At 32.5% G+C, this 6,000-nt stretch overlaps 5 annotated features.

The window, feature by feature from the left end:
• Positions 1-4,391: part of a mobile genetic element that runs on past the window's edge.
• Positions 4,381-5,077: a mobile genetic element.
• Positions 5,078-5,331: a mobile genetic element.
• Positions 5,262-5,279: a tandem repeat.
• A 2-nt stretch (positions 5,332-5,333) lies between the features above and the next one.
• Positions 5,334-6,000: part of a dispersed repeat that runs on past the window's edge.

A 6,000-nucleotide genomic window follows, 5' to 3' on the forward strand; every position in this document is an offset into this window, starting at 1 on the left:
GTAGGATAGTTCCTAGCACAATAAAGCCTCTGTTGTAGTTAATAGTACTAGTGTTACAATAACCTATGTAAACTTTATCTTATTAACAAACACTAGAAAGCACACTTTCTTAGAGTAGATAACCTATAGGCCATAATACAAATATAGCTAGTAGTTAATAGAAGTTGCTACAATACACACTAGTAGAACTGCCTTAACACAGATTACAAGAAGTATTGCAGTACTAAGGAGTTTAAAGGGTTTAGTAAAGAGGGGACCTTTTTAGGCCAGCGCCTACAAGCCCTAGAGATTAATCTATTAATAGCATTAGGAACAATCACCTTATTAAGCTACCTATTAAACTAAATAGGGTAGCCTTAACAGCACTCTTAGACTTAGGAGCATAAGTAAGTTATATATCTAGAATAGTAATATAGTAAGCTAGACTTAGATTATATTATAAGGAGAACCCTTACTTACTCTAAGTAGCTAATAGAGAATTAATGCTAGATAAACTACTAATTATGCTTAAAGTAATAGCAGCACCCCTACAGATACAGGGGCACTATAAGGAAATAAACCTAGATGTCTTTATAAAGGCTACACACAATATTATACTAGAACTTCCCTAGTTATAAAAGTACAACCTAAAGATAGACTAGGTATAAGAAAGACTTTTATTAGAAGGATGTAAATATAGTACTAATGTATCTACGCCTACACAGTGTACGCAGCAGCTAGTAGATAAAAAGAAGATTAATAATATCTCTTTAACACATAAGACGTGCTAAGATAGAGTAGTTAACTCTGCAGATGCTAAACGCCCTACAGATTACAAAGTAAGAGTTAAGGAGGAGAGGAGTGCACCTTCTACTATCCCTAACATATACAGACAGTATACAGAGATGTTTAGAGAAGAGCTTATAGTAAAAGCCCTGCCTAAGTATAAACCCTAGGACTATAAGATTAAGCTCTAGAAAGAAAAGATACTAACTTTTAGGCTATTATATTACTTATTTAAAAAGGAACTTAAAGTACTTTGCAAGTACATTAAGGAGAACCTTAAGAAGGTATTTATTAGAAGATTAGAATTACCTGCAGGGTACCTGTTTATGTTTATTCCTAAGAAGGATAGTAAGCTACAACCTTATATTAACTTTAGGAAGCTTATTAAAATTACTATTAAAAACAGCTACCTGCTTCTAAACATTACAGAGTTATAGGACTAGCTAGCAGGAGCTTAGTACTTTATAGTATTAGACCTATAAGGCGCGTACAACCTTATACGCATAAAGAAAGAAAAAGAATAGAAATTAGTATTTAGAACGCAATATAGACTCTATAAGTACCTAGTTGTGCTATTTAGTCTAACAAACGTACTAGCAACATGCTAGAAGTTAATTAACAATATCCTAAGAGCACATTTTAACAGAACTATAGTAGCAGATCTAGATAATATCCTAGTATACTTAAAGACACTAGAAGAGCATAAATAACATGTTATAGAAGTGCTAGAATACCTAAGGTAGGCAGACCTATAACTTAAACCTAAGAAGTGCAAATAGCATAAGAAGGAAGTTAAATTCCTAGGGTATATTGTAGGACGACACGGAGTTAAGATTAGTCTAACAAAAGTAGAAGTAGTTAAGACCTAGCAGACGCTAAAAATAGTTAAACAGATCTAGGAATTCTTAGGATTTGTTAACTCTAACTAACGCTTTATTAAGGACTACTCTAAGATTATAATCCTGCTAATAAAGCTTACGCAGAAGGATACACTATTTAGGTAGGGATAAGAACAGAATAATATGTTTAAGGTACTTAAGCAAGCCTGTATTACACCTTCTATATTATTTATATTTTGTAATAGTAAACTAATACGCATAGAGACTAACGCCTTAGATCTTATATTAGGCGTATATATTATATAAGAAAAGAATAGACTATAGTATTCTATTACCTACTACTTATATAAGTTCTTAGGACCTAAAGAACACTATAATATACATAACAAAGAATTACTTAGAATTATATTAGCTCTAGAAAATTAGCAACTAAACGTAGAAAGCTGCTTAGAACTTACTATCTACACTAACTATAAGAACCTAGTATACTTTACTACTACTAAGGTCTTAAATTAACAACAAGTATGTTAGTCTAAGATACTTAGGTAATATAAATTTAAGATATTGTATACACTAGGCATAGACAATAGTAGAGCTAACGCACTTAGCAGACAATATAACCTTACTAGAGAAAAAACAATAAACTAGTTTGCAGTACTAGGAATTAACATAATAGGTTACTTAGACTATTGCAGTAACTAAACAATATAATGTAAATTAAAAACAAACAGCGTATTATATTAGACGTACTAGAGCAACTTTAGGACAGAATTATAGCTAATTACTACAATAACCTACTATACAGACACCCTAGAATTACATATATAGTAGATTATACTAAGTAACACTATAAGTTTAGTGATATAAAGGACAAGGTTACTAAATAGATTAAGAACTGTATTAACTGTTAGTAAAATAAACACAGTACACACGCAAAATATAGAGAAATACAGGCAATAGAGCTACTAACAGCGCTATAGACAAATATTACAATAGACTTTATTACACAGCTGCCTATCTTAAGAGACCTAGTAACTAGATACAACTACAACTTAATCTTTGTTATAGTTAATAGATTTACTAAGTATGCTAAGACAATACCTTTTTAATATAGCTATACTATAGAGCAGCTTACATAAGTATTTCTAGATTAACACATAAGGCATTATAGCATACTAGAATTAATTATTAGTAATTAAGACAAGCTCTTTACGTTAAATTATTAGACTACGCTCTTAGTAGCTATTAGTACTAAGAAGAAGCTTTTAACAGCATATTATCTGCAGACAGATAGATAGACTAAAAGAACAAATTAGACTATAAAAACATACCTACAGATATACAGCAACCAGCAGTAAGATAACTAGGTTTTACTATTACTTATAGCACAGATTGCATATAACAACAAATTGTTAGAAGTAATAGAAGAATTACTATTCTTCCTAAATTACAGGATACACCTAAATCTCTTTACTAGAAGTCTAGACACGCCAATTTAGACTAGATTAGTAATATCCTTAGTAGTAAGACTAAAAGAAGTGTATAAGAAAGCACTAGAAAATATTAGTAAGGCTTAAGAATAAGCAATCTTTTATATTAACTAGAAAAGAAAAACAGCACCTTAGCTATAAGAGGGGGATAAAGTCTATCTTCTTACAAAAACCCTTTACACACAAAGACTAATAAAAAAACTAGACTACGTTAAAGTTAGACCCTTTTTTATTTTAAAGCAGATAAGCCTAGTTAACTATAGACTTAATCTGCTAAAGAATATAAAGATCTATCTAGTGTTCTACATATTGCTATTAGAACTAGCTAACTCTAGAACGCCTATCTAAGAGAACTTCTATTACTAAGCTAACAGCAAAGATAAATAGGAAGTTAAAAAAAATAGTAATATATAAGGGAAATAGCAATTAACAAAGGTACCTAGTTAAAGAGTTAGGATACCTAGACTTAGAAAACACATAGAAACTACCTGCGCACCTTATAAGCTGCTGCTAATTAGTATATAAGTACTATAATTTACTACAGACTCTTTAATTAAACTAAGAGCACTCTAGGTAGCTAGTAAGGCAAATATGCTAATAAGCGCTACAGAACAGTTAGGATTAACTTCTTTAGCTAGATCTAACTTACTCTCCTTAACTATTCTATTTGCTAAACAAAGCGCCTTTTGCCACACGCGTTTATTTGCCTATTTTAGGATTTTCTTATTACGTAACAATTGCGCAATTACAATTATAAGGAGTAACTTGTCTACTTCTACCTTTTTCTTAAACTCCTAGCAAGTCTTATCTAACAACGCCTAAGACATGTTTATATATAGCTTACTAGCCTTTATATACTTAGCACACTTTAGACCTTTTAGACTACCTAGTATAATATAGCACTTATAGCTGCTAAAGAAACGATAATTACAGGAGACTTTAGTAGGTGTATTAGCTTAATAGATTTCTAATATAAGATAGATGTTATAGGCGTGTAAGGACATCTTAACTTACAGGTTACTAGATACAGAGATTACAGATTATATAAAACTCTAATAGACAATTATATAGTTTAAGGATAAAATAAAGAGGAAGGGGGGATAGTGTTATAATTCTGTGCTAGGGCACAGCACAAATATAAGTACTAGCTAACTAAGATCCCTAACTCCGCCCTAAAGGAACAAATAGTAGAGAAGAACAGAACAGAAAGGGTTATTACGTAACTGCTTGTTAACAAGCATAACATATATAACTACTTATTAATAAGAATAATATATATAACTGCTTAACGTACTCTACAGGTAAGCGGATTAAACAGGTAAGCGGATCACTCTGCTAAGACCACACTAAACCTCTACCCTATTATAGCTTGTATTAGCCCACTTTAGCCTTATATACAGTAGTGCAGTACATAATATTATTTAGAAATATCTTCTAGAGCCTTCTTATATGTACGTAAGTTATATCTAACGTTATAGCACTTTATACAGCGTCTTTAGGTTACTTCCCCTCCTTTAGCACGCACTTGCTTCTTTGCCTTCTTACTATTACTACGCGCCCTAAACTTAGTTAGAGTAGTTAATTAAAGGCCTTCCTTAGCTGTTAGGACCCCCTCCTGCTGTAACTACTTTCTTTTATTTAATTTGCATCGCGTATCAGCCTTATTTACTGTTTAAAGCCTAGTAATCTCCTTTTTAGCTAACACTAGCTTATACGCAACAATAGCTACGCCTTTAGCAAGCTTTTTAAAGGCCTTAACTATTAAAGTTAGTAAGCTGCTTGCATGCCTTTAAATCCTCTCTTAAACCAGCGTTAATTGCAACCCTAATTGTAGGGTATTACTTAGGGTTTAGGACTGCTAGGGAGCATCTTCTATAGGAGGTAGCAGTAGGGTACGTAGGCGGACATTAAGACCTATTATAACCTATTCTAGGTTAAAGGGGACTAATCTAGCGCCTTAGAAGCCTCCTTAGATATTGCTAGTGTGCCAGTGCACACAGTAACTTCCTTAAGTAAGAACTAGGATGCTTAGCTAGTGTACGTAATCTGGCCGGCAGAAGGGTATAAGAGACCTTAACAGGAACTGTTAAGGCACAACACCTACAACAATAACTAGAATTACTTACTTATAGAATTTAACTACCGTATTACCTATCTCTTTAACTCTTAATAATAATAATAATAAGTATCCTTCCTAATGTGCCTGCTAACAAGATGCTTTAATACTTATACTAGAATAAAATAGTAACCTAACTAGGGGGCACAGTATAGCAGGTAACATTAAAATTCTGCTACTCTAAAGGCTAGGGTATAGTTTAGGAATTATCCTGTTAACTCTAGACTAGGACGTTATTATCTGAATATCTGCCACTCTGAAGGCTGGGGCACAGCCTAGGAATTATCCTGTTAACTCTGAACTAGGACGTTATTATCTGAATATCTGCTACTCTGAAGGCTAGGGCACGGCCTAGGAATTATCCTGTTAATTCTGGACCAGGACGTTACGATTAGACCTATTATTTAGAAAATAAGAAAAACAAGCTTAAAACAAGGTAGACATCTAGTTAACCTAGAAAAGCCTTAGCAAAGGGACTATCTTAGTCTAATTTCTAATGCTTATTATATATATTATCTGTACAGTTCTGCTTAGCCCTATTCCTTAGGACTTAGGATAAGAGGAATATAAAAGACAGGGACTAAGCTGCTCTAACAGACAGAGTAATTAAGATTACTTTAATTATAAGAAACTATTATCTACTTAATATAACAGACTACTAAGGATTAATGTATACTACTATAGACAACCCTTTAGACTCTATAGAGACACTGTCTTCCCTAACAGGAAATAACTATTAGGTTGTTGTTCTAATAAAGGGAAGGTCTATCTAACTATCCTTTAATAGAAA

This window comes from Ascochyta rabiei, chromosome 12, assembly GCF_004011695.2.
Source record: "Ascochyta rabiei chromosome 12, complete sequence".
In the NCBI taxonomy this organism is placed as follows: domain Eukaryota; kingdom Fungi; phylum Ascomycota; class Dothideomycetes; order Pleosporales; family Didymellaceae; genus Ascochyta; species Ascochyta rabiei.